This window comes from Eschrichtius robustus, chromosome 8 (assembly GCF_028021215.1).
Source record: "Eschrichtius robustus isolate mEscRob2 chromosome 8, mEscRob2.pri, whole genome shotgun sequence".
In the NCBI taxonomy this organism is placed as follows: Eukaryota; Metazoa; Chordata; class Mammalia; order Artiodactyla; family Eschrichtiidae; genus Eschrichtius; species Eschrichtius robustus.
The window spans coordinates 108,268,212-108,285,180 of NC_090831.1; positions in this window are offsets into that span (position 1 = coordinate 108,268,212).

The window sequence follows — 16,969 nt, forward strand, 5'->3', positions numbered from 1 at the left end:
TTTTTAACAGACTATACTCATAACATTTTGTAATCTGCCACATTGTAAATATAATTGCCATTTGCAATCTGCCATAAACAAGCTAATATATTTTGAAATTTTTCTTACTATATGTACTAATGCAACATTATTACTCTTTTTCAAAATAATATTGGTTATTTTCCCACTTTTATTTTTTCAGATGTTCTTTAGAATAATTATGTTCAGTTTTTAAAATCCCACCGGTGTTTAGGTTGTGGGAAATATAGAGATTTATTTGGGGAGAGTTTATAGCTTTATCATATTGAGTTTAGAAATATTAGATCCAGAAATATTGTAGATCTCTCCATTTGTTTGGATTTTTCTTTTATGTTCCCTCAATTAAATGTTATAATTTTCATCATCAGGGTCTAGCATCTCAATTTAAAGGTTTATTTCTAAACCTTTAATTATTTAGAGGTTGCATTAACCTCTAAATAATTGCATTAGCATTTAGATCTTTCTCAACTCATTATTTTTCTAAGTAATTATTATGGGTGTAGGCATAGAATGCAGCTGATTTTTAAATATTTGCAACCTTACTAATGTCTGAATTTTAATCTTTTTTTTTTTTTTTTAGCTGATTGCTTTGAGTTTCCATATGGACAGTCACAACACCTGAAATAATGACCATTTTTGCCACCACCTTCCCAATAACTAATCTTCTTTCATGTTTCTTATTGCATTGAGAGGAACATCCATAACTATATTCAATAATATGGGGACCCTTGTCTGGCTTTTTACTTTATCCATTTTTTAAATAGAAGTATAATTGACTTACGACACTATGTTAGTTCCAGGTGCACAACATAGTAATTTGATATTACAAAATAACCACCATAAGTCTAGTTACCATCTGTCACCATACAAAGTTATTACAATATTGTGGACTATATTCCCCATGCTGTACATTTTATCCCCGTGACTCATTTATTTTGTAATTGGAAGCTTATACCTCTTAATCTCCCTCACCTATTTCACTCATCCCCCTCCCCCCTCCCCTCTGGAAACCACCTATTTGTTCTCTGCATCTATGCATCTGTTTTTGTTTTGTTATGTTTGTTCATTTGTTTTGGTTTTTAGATTCCACATATAAGTGAAATCACATGGTATTTGTCTTTCTCTGTCTGACTTATTTCACTTAGCATAATACCCTCTAGGTCAATCCACGTTGTCATAAATGGCAAGATTTCATTCTTTTTTATACCACTTTTTATCCACTCATCTATCAATGGACACTTAGGTTGCTTCCATATCTTGGTTATTGTAAATAATGCTGCAGTGAATATAGGGGGTGAATATATTTTTTCAAATTGGTGTTTTTATTTTCTTCAGATAAATACCCAGAAGTGGAATTGCTGTATCATATGGTAGTTCTATTTTTAATTTTTTGAGGAACCATCATACTGTTTTCCATAGTGGCTGTTCCAATTTATATTCCTACCAACAGTGCATAAGGGTTCCCTTTTATCCACATCCTTGCCTACACTTGTTACCTCTTCTTTTTTTGCTACTAGCCATTCTGACAGGTGTGAAGTGATAGCTCATTGTGATTTTGATTTGCATTTCCCTAATGATTAGTGATGTTGAGCATCTTTTCATGTGTCTGTTGGCCATCTGTATATCTTCCTTGGAAAAATGTCTATTCAGGTCCTCTGCCCATTTTTTAATCAGGTTGCTTGTTTTTTTGATGTTGAGTTATATGACTTCTTTGTGTATTTTGGATAGTAACCCCTTACTGGATATATCATTTGCAGATATCTCCCGTTCAGTAGTCTGTATTTTTGTTTTGTTGGTAGTTTCCTTCACTGTACAAAACATTTTTAGTTTGATGTAGTCCCATTTGTTTATTTTTGCTTTTGTTGCCCTTGCCTGAGGAAATATATCAAAAAAATATTGCTAAGACCAATGTCAAAGAACATACTGCCTTGGGCTTCCCTGGTGGCGCAGTGGTTGAGAATCTGCCTGCCAGTGCGGGGCACACGGGTTCGAGCCCTGGTCTGGGAAGATCCCACATGCCGCGGAGCAACTAGGCCCGTGATCCACAATTACTGAGCCTGCGCGTCTGGAGCCTGTGCTCCGCAACAAGAGAGGCCGCGATAATGAGAGGCCCGCGCACCACGATGAAGAGTGGCCCCCACTTGCCGCAACTAGAGAAAGACTTCGCACAGAAACGAGGACCCAACACAGCCATAAATAAATAAATAAATAAAAATTAAAAAAAAAAAAGAACATACTGCCTATGTTTTCTTCTAGGAGTTTTATGGTTTCAGGTGTTACATTTAAGTCTGTAATCCATTTTGAGTTTATTTTTGTTTATGATGTAAGAAAGTAGTCAGGTTTGATTCTTTTGTAAATAGGTGTTTCCCCAACATCAATTATTGAAGAGGCTGTCCTTTCCCCATTGTATATTCTTGTCTCCTTTGTCATAGATGAATTGACCATATATGTGTTCATTCTCAAGATTGTTTTGGCTGTTCAGGGACTTTTGTGTTTCCATACAAATTTTAGAATTATTTCCTGTAGTTCTGTGAATAATTCTGTTGGCATTTTGATAGGGAATGCATTGAATCTGTGGATTGCCTTGGGGAGTATGGTCATTTTAACTATTAATTCTCCTAATTCATGAGCATAGTATATCTTTCTGTTTGTGTTGTCTTCGGTTTCTTTCATCAATGTCTTATAGCTTTCCGGGTACAGGACTTTTACCTCCTTAGTTAGATTTCTGTCTAGGTATATTATTCTTTTTGATGCAGTTAGAAATGGGATTGTTTTCTTAATTTCTCTTTCTGATAGTTCATTGTTAGTGTATTGAAATGCAACAGATTTCCACATCTGCATTTTTGTATCCTGCAACTATACTGAATTCATTGATGAGTTCTAGTAGTGTTTGGTGGTGTCTTTAGGATTTTCTATGTATAGTATCATGTCATCTGGAAACAGTGACAGTTTTACTTCTTCCTTTCCAATTTGGATTCCTTTTATTATCTGATTGCTGTGGCTATGACTTCCAGTACTGTGCTTGATAAAAGTGGTGAGAGTTGTCTTCCTTGTCTTGTTACTGATCTTAGAAGAAATGCTTTCAGCTTTTCACTATTGAGTATGATGTTAGCTGTGGGCCTGTTACATATGGCCTTTATTATGTTAAGCTATGCTTCCTCTATACCCTCTTTGTTGAGAATTTTTTATCACAGATAGATGCAGAATTTTGTCAGAAGCTTTTTCTGCATCTATTGAGATGATCACATGATTTTTATCCTTTATTTTGTGAATGTAGTATATCATATGATTGATTTGCGAGTATTGAACCATCCTTGCCTCACTGGGATAAATCCCAGTTGATGAAGGTGTATGAGTTTTTTTCCTGGCCATGCCACATGGCATGCGGAATCTTAGTTCCCCAACCAGGTATTGAACCCATTCCCCCTGCAGTGGAAGTGCAGAGCCCTAACCACTGAACAGCCAGGGAATTCCCTGTATGATCCTTTTAATGTATTGTTGAATTAAGTTTGCTAATATTTTGTTGAGGATTTTTGCATCTATGTTCATCAGTGATATTGACCTGTAATTTCCTTTTTTGTGTGATATCTTTGTCTGATTTTTATATCAGGGTGATGCTGGCCTTGTAGAATTAGTCCAGAAGCATTCCATCCTCTTCAACTTTTTGGAATAGTTTGAGAAGGATAGGCGTTAACTCTTCTCTAAATGTTTAGTAGAATTCACCTGTGAAACCATCTGGTCCGGGACTTATATTTGTTGTTTTTTTTTATTACTGATTCAATTTTATTACTGGTAATTGGTCTGTTCATATTTTCTATTTCTTCCTGATTCAGTCTTAGGAGATTGTACATTTCTAGGAATTTGTTCATTTCTTCTAGGTTGTCCATTTTATTAGCATATAATTGTTCATAGTAATCTCTTATGATCCTTTGTATTTCTGTGGTGTCAGTTGTAACTTTTCCTCTTTCATTTTTTATTTTATTTACTTGGGTCCTCCCTTTTCCTTGATCAATCTTGCTAAAGGTTTATCAATTTTGTTTATCTTTTCAAAGAACCAGCTCTTAGTTTCATTGATCTTTTCTTTTTGTTTTGTTTTGTTTTAGTTTCTATTTATTTCTGCCCTGATCCTTATTATTTCTTTCCTTCTATTTGGGTATGTTTGTTCTTCTTTTTCTATCTCCTTTATATATAAGGTTAAGTTGTTTGACATATTTCTTGTTTCCTGAGGTAGGCTTGTTTTGCTATAAACTTCCCTCTTAGAACTGCTTTTGCTAAATCTCATAGATTTTTGGATTGTTGTGTTTTCATTTTAATTTGTCTCCAGGTGTTTTTTAATTTCCTCTTTGACTTATTCAGTGATCCATTGGTTGTTTAGTAACATATTGTTTAGCCTCCACGTGTTTGTGTTTTCTGCTGTTTTGTTTTTTTTTTCCTGGTAGTCAATTTCTAGTCTCAAACCACTGTGGTCAGAAAAGATCCTTGATATGACTTCAGTTTTCTTAAATTTATTCAGACTTCTTTTGTGGCCTGGCATGTGATCTATCCTGGAGAATGTTCCCCATGCACCTAAAAAGAATGTATATTCTGCTGTTTTGGGGTGTGTGTGTGTGTGTGTGTGTGTGTGTGTATATATATATACACACACATATAAAGTTCATCTATCATTTATTTCCTTTCCTGTCTTCATTGCACTGGCTAGGACTTCCAGTACTATGTTGAGTCATAGTGATGAGAGTGGGCTTCCTGCCTTATTCCCAACCTTAGTGAGAAGGTGTTCAGTCTTTTACTATTAAATATGATCTTCATGAAGTCGAGGAAATTATCCTCTATTTCAGGCTTTCTTACAGTTTTTACCATGAGTGGGTGTTGAGTTTTGTCGGATATTTTTTCTGCATCAATTGATATGATTATGTGAATTTTATTTTTTAGCCTATTAATATGGTAGAATACACTGATTTTTAATTGTTGAACTGGCCCTGCATCCTTGGAATAAACCCTACTTGGAATAAACCCTTTTTATATATTATTGAATTCCATTTGCTGATATTTTGTTTTAAAATTTGCATCTATACTCATGAAGGATATTAGTTTGTAATTTTCTCTCTCTGTGTACGTGTGTGTGTGTGTGCATGCGTGTGTGCTGTCTCTGTCAGGTTTTGACATCAGGGCAATACTGGCCTCAAAATTTGAGTTGAGAAGTATTTCCTCCTCTTTTATTTTCTGGAAGAGCATAGTATTAACTCCTCTTTAAACAACTGGTAGAATTCTGTTTCAAGTTCACTGTTTCTTTCCTCTGTCCTCTTCATTCTGCTATTAAGACCATCTGTTGAGCTTTAAAAGTTAGGTTATTGCATTTTTCTGTCATAAAACTGCCATTCGGTTCTTCTTTATATATGTTTTCTGAATCTTTTTTCATTTGCATTAACTTCTCATTGAAGCAGTTATATGATGTCTCTGTTGATTTTTGTGTTAGGTGTGAAGAAAGGATCTGATTTTATTTTTTATGTACAAATACCCAGATTTCCCAGCACTTTTTCATTGAAAAGTACATCCTTTCTCTTTATTTTAGAGTGCCAGCTTAGTCATTAATCAAGCATTCTTACATTCATGGTTCCCTATCCCCATATCCAGATGCTCTATTCTGTTCCATTGATCAAATTGCTTATCTTTTTAGCAATACCATACTTCCTTATTACCATAGTTTTATCATAAATCTTCTTGTCTGATAGAGCAAATTCTCTTCCTTTGTTCTTCAAGAATGTTTTTGTAATTCTTGGTTCTTTGCATTTCCTTATAAATTTTGGAACCAGTTTGTCAAGTTACTTTAAAAAAGTTTTGAGATTGCATTGACTCTAGCCAATTTATGGAGAACTGATATCATCAAGTTGTATCTTCTAATACATCAATATTTATTTTTTATTCTTTTTTAACTTTTTCGTTAAATAATTATAGATTCATGGGAACTTGCAAATATAGTACAAGAGACCCTGTATACCCTTCACCCAGCCTCCCCCAAAAGTAACATCTTACATAACTATAGTACACTATAAAAACCAGGACACTGACATTGGTGCAATCCATAGAACTTACCCAGATTTCACCACTTTTACATGCACTCAGTTGTGTGTGTATAGATCTATGTAATCATATCACAGTCAAGATACAGAACTGTTCCATCACCACAAAGATTCCTGGTGCTGTTCTTTATGGTCACACCCATTCTTTGATTTTTTTGATAAAAATTTTAATTTCCTCCACTCAACAATATGTCTTGGAGATCCACCCATGTTAGTACATATACCTAATTCTGTTTAAATGCTGAATATAACTTCATGGTACAAATACATCTTAGTATATTTAACCACCCCCCTACTGATGGACTTTTAAATGATTTTCATTTATCCACTATTTTAGACTCCACTGCAGTGACTACCCTAATACTTGCCTCCTCATGCACATATGCAGTTGTTTATCTAGGATAGAAACAGAGGAGTGTAATTACTGAGTTGTAGGATAAGCCCATCTTATATTTCAATATGCAATGCCAAATTGTCCCTCCAAGTGGCTATACCAATTTATAATACCACCAGAAGTTAGGGAAGGATCAGCATATTGATGAAAATGAATAAAACGGAGAAAGACAGTACAATTTTTTTTAAATAAATGTATTTATTTATTTATTTTTGGCTGCATTGGGTCTTCGTTGCTGCGCACGGGCGTCCTCTAGTTGTGGCGAGCAGGGGCTACTCTTTGTTGCGGTGCGTGGGCTTCTCATTGCGGTGGCTTTTCTTGTTGCAGAGCACAGACTCTAGGCACGCGGGCTTCAGTAATTGTGGTATGCGGGCTCAGTAGTTGTGGCTTGTAGACTCTAGAGCACAGGCTCAGTAGTTGTGGGGCACAGGCTTAGTTGCTCCGCAGCGTGTAGGATCTTCCTGGACCAGGGCTCAAACCCGTGTCCCCTGCACTGGCAGGCAGATTCTTAACCACTGCGCCACCAGGGAAGCCCAGAAGGTACAATTTTAAATAGGATTGTCAGGATGGATCTTACTGAGAAGATGGAATTTGAGCCTAAGGAAAAGAAGGCGTATGTGGCTATCTGGGGGAGAGCATTCCAGGCAGAGAGAACAGCCAGTGCAAAGGCTCTGAGGTAGCAGTGTGAGTGTGCTGGCTTGTTTGGAGAACACTGAGGAGACGAGGTTGGATTGTGGTAAGAGAAGGTGCTGACTGTGAAGGGCCTTGGAGGCCAGAGAAAGGCCTTTACTCTGAGTGAAAGGGAGATCATGGCAAGGTTTTGAGCAGAGGAGTGATGTGATCTGACTTTTTTTTTTTTTTAATAAAATCAACTTCATTGAGACAGAACTTACATACAATAAAAGGCACCCATTTTAACTGTGCAGTTTGATGAGTTTTGGTCAAGCTCAGTGGTTATGTAATTTGCCCAAACCCAAACACTGAGGACATGGCAGCACCAGCATCTACTGCCAAAGGCCATGCTTGTCCCTCTGTGCCCTCAGAGGCAGTAATGTCCAGGCCCCAGACTGTGGTTTCTTGTCCCAGTGTATCAGGAAGTAGTGGGGACTAGGCAGCAGTAAGCCCACCCTGGGGACAACAGCATGGAGAGGCCTTAAGGTCACAGGTTGGCTGGAACTCCCCACCCTCCCCGTTTGTGCTGGCACCCATGGGCAAGGCCATCTGCTGAGCCAATTATTCTAGAGACACCCATTTAGTTTGTCTCTTACTCTTGCTCTCTAGGCAATTTTAGGGAGGAAAAAAAGAAAAGTCTTCTACTCACTAATTTAATTCCCTTTTTTCTACTCTTTTTTTTAATTGTAGAAGAAATGCTTTTCCATTATACAAAACTCAGGTATCATCAAATTATAATACAATAATAACATCCCTTATAATTCTCCCTCCTAAGATAACCATCACTAAGTTTGATACACAGTCCTCTTTTTTTTCCTTATTTACTCATATGCTAATATCTACTAGAATTATTCATTTATTTTTACAAAAATGTCATGCATAGCATTGTGATTTTTTCCTTCACTTTTAATATCCTTTGGAGCATTTCTTGTGTCAGTATAAGCAGATCTCACTTTATTCATGTAAATGGATGCATATTATAACATTGGGTGTTCCACCAATGATTTACCTGGTGGGAAATCTTATTCCTCCCCTTCCTGTTTCACGAGGGAATTTCCACTCCCAGGGTGTAACAGTATGAATGATCCCACCCCCTAGGTAGGAGTGGTTAATCTCACTGATGAGACTCAGAGTGGTTTATCTCACTGGGCATAAGCGGCCTCACCCTTTCTGGGCTGGCCTGGGAGATGCTCACATGTGGCCTCCTCCCCCATTGAACCTACCAGGGGGCCTTTGCTCCAGCAGGCATGAGACTGAAGTCCTAGGTGGGCCACTCTTGGAGAGTGGAGATAAGAAGGCCCACCTGTGGCCTCACATTTGTCACATTCCCCAGAGAAGCTCAACGTGGACTTTGAATTATGACTTTTCCTTAAAAAAAAAAAAAGAAAAAGAAAAAATTCTCTCTCAAGAGGGAGAGAGCAGTATCATTTTTTGCCCACCTCAAATCCCAACATTTCTCCATTCCCCACTGATGGACATTTATGTTTTGTCACAGCAAATATTGCCTTTTCCACATTTTTTGTCTATGCCAATGGGGTTGACAACAACAGGAAAGACTTTTTTTTTTTTTAATTTATTTGTTTTATTTATTTATTTTTGGCTGTGTTGAGTCTTTGTTGCTGTGCACGGGCTTTCTCTAGTTGCGGCTAGTGGGGGCCACTCCTCGTTGCGGTGCGCGGGCTTCTCATGGCGGTGCCTTCTTTTGTTGCGGAGCACGGGCTCCAGGCGCGCGGGCTTCAGTAGTTGTGGCGCACGGGCCCAGTTGCTTCGCAGCATGTGGGATCTTCCCGGACCAGGGATCAAACCCGTGTCCCCTGCATTGGCAGACAGATTCTCAACCACTGTGCCACCAGGGAAGTCCCAGGAAAGACATTTTTTGAAAGAAGCTCTCTTTAGAAGTCCTTGAATTGGGACCAGGATGAGCATTGAGGAGAACCTTCATTATCAACACCAACTATGACAGGCTGGACTGTAAGAGTCTCCTGAGGCACAGAGAAAACTGCATCCCAGGAAGTTTTGTTCATTCATTCATTCAGCATTAAGATTGCACCTACAATGTGCCAGGCACAGTTTTAGGCAGTGGGAATAGAGAGATGGACAAGACATGCAAAGCCCCAGCTTTTGTGGAACCTGCAACACACAAAGAAACAAGCAGTAAACAAGGAAATGTCAGAGTGATAACAGCTACGTGGTATGAAACGGGGATGATGAGTGAACATCGTGGAGCTGTTATAAGAGGATGCTTTCTGGTATAAAAGTGTAAAAGCAGCCATAGGCTTTATTTCAGAAATATCTAGTTCTCGAGCCTGTATTACAGTAATTGGTCTGTTGGTAAGTGATTGGTTTTCCATGGTGCTTCCCATGCCATGGTTCATTCAGGAAAGGTGTATCTGAATTTCAGCCACACATGCCCTCAGTTCTCTTCCCACTGTACTCCGTACATCTTTTCAAGGAACTTTAGAATTTTATGTATGTATATGTATGTTATATATATAAACTATATATGTGTATATAGCATATATATATTATATATTGTATATATATAGTTTTAAAATAGTTTCTTATTGTTAGTTTTTCTGTGTGTGGTGGGATTCTATTTTGAAAACCTAGAGAGGCCTTGCAGTCTGGAGAGGGAGGACACGGTGGGGAATGCCAGCTTGGACTAATGACCTGGGATCAGTCTTTGCCTGGGTGCTTTTTGGTTAAGCACACTTGGTGAGTCCTTCCAACATGAAGCCCAATATCCTTCTGTCCGGGGAAACTTTCCTTTGTTATTTGTTTTGTGGTTTTTAAGGCTCTCCTTCCTTCCGTTTCTCTGCTCTCTCTTATCAGAATATTGTTTGTCAAATGTGGGCCTCCCTAACTCATTTTGATGCTTTTTACTGGTTTTCTTTTCACATGTTCCAGTTTATTGACTTTTTGTTTTACTTTTGCTTAGAATTCCTAGACTGTACTTTTCATGTTTTACACTGATTTTTTTTTTCCATATTGACAATCACATTTAAAAAAAAATTTTTATTGGAGCATAGTTGATTTACAATATTGTGTTAGTTTCAAGTGTACAGCAAAGTGAATCAGTTATACATATATCCACTCTTTTTTTTTTTTGGACAATCACATTTTTATTTACTGAATGTTCTTTCATATTCTCTGATATCTCTTTTTTATGGGTTCCTCTTGTTTTTTCATGGATTAAATATCCCCTCAATCTCTCTGAAATGCCAGATGTTCTTTTCCAGTTCTAGATTTTTCACTTTATTATTTGTTTCTTCTGGGGACTTTTTTCCTGTTAATTCTGGTCTTTTCCTTCCAGGTTGCATATTTTCCTCAAAGTTGATGATCCTTGCCCGCTATTCCATTTTGTCCCTAAATTTTCCATGCCAGTAGTTTTTATCTAAAAGCAAAAAGTCTTCACATCTGCATTGATAGCCAAAAATGTTTTTAATGGGTTCTTCACCCTTAAAGCACACTGTTCTTTCATTACTAATGGTGATGTGTTTAGTAACTCTTTGGAATCCTCTCACCAAAGGAGGGCCTTCTTTTGCTCTTGTAAATAACCCCAGATGATATACTGATTTGCATGTTCGAGTACAGTCTGGATTCTGTGACAGCTGGCAGAGTGGGTGAGGAGTGGTTCCCCACCCACTCATGGTCAGCAGTTAAAAGCTCTGTTTGGGTCCACCTGCCAGAGGGAGTTGCCCTGCACCAGCATCTATCCAGACCCTGTGATCCTGGTCACTTTAGTTTCCGGTTGTTCTGGTAGTTCCTGAAAAGCACACCTGGTTCATTTGCATCCTGGGTAATAGCTCCCTCTGCTTCAAACAGGCCATTTCATCAGGAGTTTGGCAAGATGATCTTTATAGGCTGAGGATAGGTACGTATAAGCCCAGATCTCCAAAGAGGGACAGTCCTTCCTGGGAACAGGAATTGTAGCATGTTGAGGGTACCATCTGTCTTTATGGTGAAGGGAGGAAGTTGTTCCAAAGCACATCCTATACCTTTATATTCTAATCTCGCTTATAGTCGAGAATTATACTCTTAGTAGAGCTTGATTTGGGGGGAAGAAAGACTAAGAAAAAAGAGGGAATAAGAGCCCTGAGTATGAGATACTGGCACAGTCACACCAGCAATTTTTACTTGGCTAATTGGTATTTCTTTATCCAGGATAATTCTAAACGATAATTCTCCTTACTAGGCTATTAAATTCAGGCAAATCTGCTTCTATCTGAAAAGCTTAGGAGTTGCAAACCTTCGATTATTCTGTAACTAAATGCATTACTTATAATAAAAATAGAGATGAACTAGTAATCCTCATTTCAGCTTTAAAACACAAAAAGGTCTTAAATGATTAAGAATCCTAATCGAGCAAGTAAAATTGGATGGATGCCAAGGTTCTAGATTTGAGAAGATGAGAGTTCAGGTGAGTAACATTCCAGGCTTTTATGATACAAATCTCCCTATTGGAGTAAAAAGATAAGGACAATATTAACACTTGTATAACCAGTGAGAGTGTACATGAATGCATCTGTTTTGTAATTATTGTGTTGCTCTATACCTATTCTTAAAGGGTGTTAAAGCATTTACAAGAATCTGATATATTAGATGTTGAAAAATGTAAGTTGTAATCAACATTTAAGTATCTGTGGAACTCTTATTTTCATATTTATTTGTTTTTTATTTTTCGTTAAGTGCATAAATACTTCGAGGAATTTTAAATGTTTACAACATAATACACTAGATTTTGCTGGATAATAAAATGGATACTCGATGAAGCACTACCAATAAAGTGCATTCCTCAATTAGAGAAACATCCCTCCCTCCCCCAGCCTCTGCATATTCTGCTTTGAAAGCTCTCTCTGATTACACCAAACCATTTATGTTATTTTGTTATGAGAAAAAGAGAGAATTCTACAGAGGGAGGACAAGACCAGAATCAATAGTGATAAATTTTGTCTCATTATAAAATCCTTTCCATGGCTATGTTTCTCTCTACCCCACATTAAACTCATGACTCTTCTCCCCGTTTCTCAGGTGGCAATTTCTTCAATGTGTTTGGAACTCTACCTAGAAAAGCAGACTGGATAATGTCCCAAAACAACTTTTATATGCACAATAGGCCTTTACCAAACAGTAATAAGAAAATTACTTTTAATTAATCGTGTTGCCCCTTTATATTATTTCTCTTCACAGAAGAAAACTAAATAACAACAAAACCCCCAAACTATTCTAGATAGAAACATTTAAAAACATTGAGTTTTTGAAAAATTTGAGTAATTGAGTTCTATTTTGAGGTTTGTTTTTTTTTTTTTTTTTTTTTTTGGCTGTGTTGGGTCTTCATTTCTGTGCGAGGGCTTTCTCTAGTTGCGGCGAGTGGGGGCCACTCTTCATCGCGGTGCGCGGGCCTCTTCACTATCGCGGCCTCTCTTATCGCGGAGCACAGGCTCCAGACGCGCAGGCTCAGTAGTTGTGGCTCACGGGCCCAGTTGCTCCGTGGCATGTGGGATCTTCCCAGACCAGGGCTCGAACCCGTGTCCCCTCCTGAATTGGCAGGCGGATTCTTAACAACTGCGCCACCAGGGAAGCCCGAGGTTTTTTTCTTTTTTCTTTTTGGCCACGCAGCTTGTGGGATCCTAGTTCCCCGACCAGGAATCGAACCCGGGCCCTTAGCAGTGAGAACATGGAGTCCTAACCACTGGACTGCCAGGGAATTCCCAGAGTTCTATTTTTGAACTCAGAAAGATCCTATGTACTCAAAGTAAGTTAAAATTTAGATGGAAGGAGATACATGGACTTTCACACTAACAGTAATAGTGAAGAAGGTGATGAATATGTTTGGATGCTTGCGCTGTGCAAGCTTTATTTTAGGTCTTACCTGAGCCTCACTGCGTGGGCACCATTGTGGTTCCCATTTTGCAAATGGGGAAACTACCTTGCAGAGGTGGGCCGTGGCTCATATTCACTCAGACATAGACCTTCTCTTGGTCAAGAGTACAGAAAGTAATTTATTCTTTAAACTTCTATTTGCCTGTTACGTGAGTCTGGTAAAACCATGTAACCTTTGGGTTGAATACAAATGAGAAAGTGTTGAACAGAAACTTCATTGTCAAGAGGGTGCTCCGCGGCTCCCAAGGATAGTAAATTCTAATGGCTTAAAGAAAACGTCACTAAAGGGTTAAAGAGCTGACTTAGCTGACTTTTCTATTTCAGGCACAATTTTATTTAGGTAGTGATGGTCTTCGTAGCCTGGGATAGAAAGCATCTGGCATTATGCCCAGAACTTGCCAAGCATTCAAGTATTAGGAGAAAAATTATGGTTTAGGTTAATTTGGGATCTTGGCTGGTGGCCACGGCTTATCTAGCTTCTGAACTGAGAGCGGGGGAGGGGTGAGCTGAATTTCACTCCACCTCCTTCCTTTAGTAAAAGGAGTGTGTGGGGAGAAGGGAAAGGGATTCTACTAATCAAAGAAAAAGTGCATATTATTAAAATGAGCAAAATCAGGACCTCAGTTACCACGTCCCTGGAGGCATGCCTAGGCATGCTGCAGGGGACACCGAAAGAAACAGGAAGTAGAAGAATGTTGGTGAGACAGAGGCGGTTCCCAAGTGGAGGAGGGGGATGCTGGCTCAGGGGAAAGTCGCTAGGAGTTGGCTCAGCTCTCCTCCTAGGCAGACTGGAGGGGAGCCGGTGTCCCCAAAGAGGCTTCCTCACCCGGAGCTGGAGAGTTTAAAGGCCTAGGGTAGAGTGACACTGAAGGCCCCAGAGGGAGGTGTCTCCCCCATCGCAATGCAGGTACTAACTGGTATAGGAGGTGGAAACTTCCAGTATTATCACTCCAAACAAAGATTTTAATATTGAATAAACTATTTCAAATGGGAATTATATAGGCAGGGGCTATCACCAGCAAATCCCAGACAGCAAAAATAAATTAGAGGCCTCAACCAGGTCCTAGCCAGAAGCTGAACCTGGTGGGCCTCTGTGCTTAAATAAATAAATGGATGGATGAAAGAATGAATGAATCAATGGAGGAGGAGGAGGGAGGAAGGAAGGAAGGGAGGGAGGGAGGATGGAAGCCCTTATTTGTACTTGTTGTCGACTTCTATGGTATCTCCATAGATACTCCCATCATGGCAGGTTTCGAACTATCAATGTGAAGTCACTGCACAGAGTTGATAAGAGATGCAGAGCAGTGACCCTCTTGGGCCAGTATCATCCAGCCGCAGCCCACCACTGAGTCTGCCCTAACTCAGGAGTCTGCTTTGTCCTCATCCATAAAGCAAAGACAACTATAATAAGGTGACTCTGTGTCCCTCCCCCTCCACTGATTACACATTCACCACAGAATGCAAAACTGGAGCTTGATGTGCTTTGGAAATTTGGGTGTTAATCAAAACTTTCCATAAATGTTGTGAAATTCTTTGGTTGTTTTATATCAAATAAAACCCTCTGGCAGGGTTTCAAATGTGTCTGAAAATTACTTGTAAAGTTATTAGGAGGATAACAAAATGTAATTTAAATATAATTTTGTTACTAAAACATGTTAATTAAAATATGCTAATGTCTTTTGAGTAGTTCTTGTGGAATATCAACAATGTTTTAAAGCTGTTTTCCTACACAAATTGTTCCAATGACAATTTCTGGATCAAAAGTTCTAAAAATCCGTGATAATTCTGGTTGTTAATTTGGTGATAGTTGCTGATATCGTTAGAGTTAATGCAACATTGAGACAGTAAATACTTATTTAAAGATCTTATAAAAATGGGAGTTCAACATTAAAGTTACCTGTCCTAAAATAAATAATGTACTGATTCCCATAAAAATAGAGTCAAATGAGAGTCAAAGTCTCAGAGTCCTAATTGGTCTGTTTTTCTCATTATTCTCTATTACCTCACTGCACCCATTTATTCTCTTTCTTCTCTGCTTTGCACCATGACCTGAGAGCTGGACTCTGTGATTGCATCACCAAGCTCCTCTGCATCAGCTTCTGGTTGAGTTTGGCAAATGGGAGGCAAAAGATTGTGGGGCAGGAGGGATAAGTCTGGATACTTCTTCCCCCTTCCTTCCTTGCTTTGGAGTCACATCTTGGGCAGTAAGTGGATCCTTCCATGAAAACATTTCCCACTGGGCGAACTTCTTCCCCAGTGACATTGTTTTCTCCCTTTGTCTCTTCCTTCCGAGGGATTCTAGTGGCTCCATGCTGCTGCTAGTCTCTGGGGCCCTGGCTTTGCTTCATTTGTTCCCGTAACCCTGCCCACCCCTCTAAAATCTCCCCCTCACTCCGGTCTCTTCATTTGAACCATCTGGAGTGAATTCTTCTCTCTGTCGGGATCCTGCCCTGATACATTCATATTATGTTCTTTCATTTGTATTTTCTATTAATTGCGAATGTAGTTCTAAGAACAGTTATTCCATGTGTTTCTGTTAATTGTGAACGTAGTTCTAAGAACAGTTATTCCGTGTGTTTGTGTTTTCTACCATGTGCCTTTTGAAGAGATTTATTTAAAGCCTTGTACGGTAGACGCTGACTTGTGTGTTGTTCTAGTACATTCTGGGTGAATATTAGCCCTTTTTGGTACAATAAAACCTAATTCCAAGATGTTGGGATTGAAAGGAAATAAATGAAAAATAACTGATGAGGTCTAAAAATAAAATGCATTAGCTTATTCTGCAGCCAAGGCAATGGCCTTCAGTCTTTATTCTGTTATTTCCTCTGTTTGAAATGGTTTTTCTATTAAAACTGACTTTCCCACTGCTGTCTTTTTGAGATGTGGCAAATTTACAAAGCCAGGCCCCAGAATTAGAAAAAAAATATCATAGAGCAGTGGTACCCAAACTTTAGTGAGCAATGGGGTCATCTAGAGAACTTGTTAGGACAAGGACTGCTGGGCCTATCCCCAGAGTTTCTGATTCAGTATGTGGTATAATAAGAGACATATTTGGTCTTTGTCCCTAGTTCCTGGCACAGAGCTCCTAAAACCCTTGGAGTTTCCTGAGCGGTAGGAGTGTCTTTCGTTGTTTGTAAGGAGCCCCTATTGAGCACACCAGCATTTATGCTAGTGAGGTGATAGGATGGGCCCCCTACATAGCCTCAGGATGGGGCTGGTCACCAGAAAGACCAAGCAATTAGAGGGCTGGAACTTTCAGCCCCATCCACTGACCTCTGGGAAGTGCGGGTGGGGGGAGGAGCTAGAGATTAAGCTGCATACAAACTCTTGAACAAGAAGATTTGATGAGCTTCCAGACTGGTGAACCCATACACATGCTAGGAGGGAGGTGCACCCCAACTCCATGGGACAGAAGCTCTGCATTAGGGACCCTCTCAGACCTCGCCTGTGTACCTCTTCATCTGGATGTTCATCTGCATCCTGTATAATATCCTTTATAATAAACCGGTAAATGTAAGAAAGTGTTTCCCTGGGCTTTGTGAGCCATTCGAGCCAATTATCCAACACAAGGAGGGGGTTGCAGGAACTCAGATTTATAGCCAGTTGGTCAGAAGCGCAGGTGACAACCTGGACTTGTAATTGGTGTCTGTCATCGGTGTCTGAAGTCTAGACTGAGCCCTTAACCTGTGGAGTCTGACAGTGTCTCTAGGTAGATGGTGTCAGAATTGAGGTAAATTTATAGGACACACAGTCTGTGTCCCTTAGAATTGGAGGATTGTTTGGTGGTATTGGAAAACACACCAGAAGCAGGTCTGAGGTAAGGCCTGGGGATCTGCATTGCTGACATGTTTCCAGGTGATGCTGATGTTGCTGGCCCAGGGACACACTTTGAGAACCACTGCAGTAAATAATCTGGATCATATAA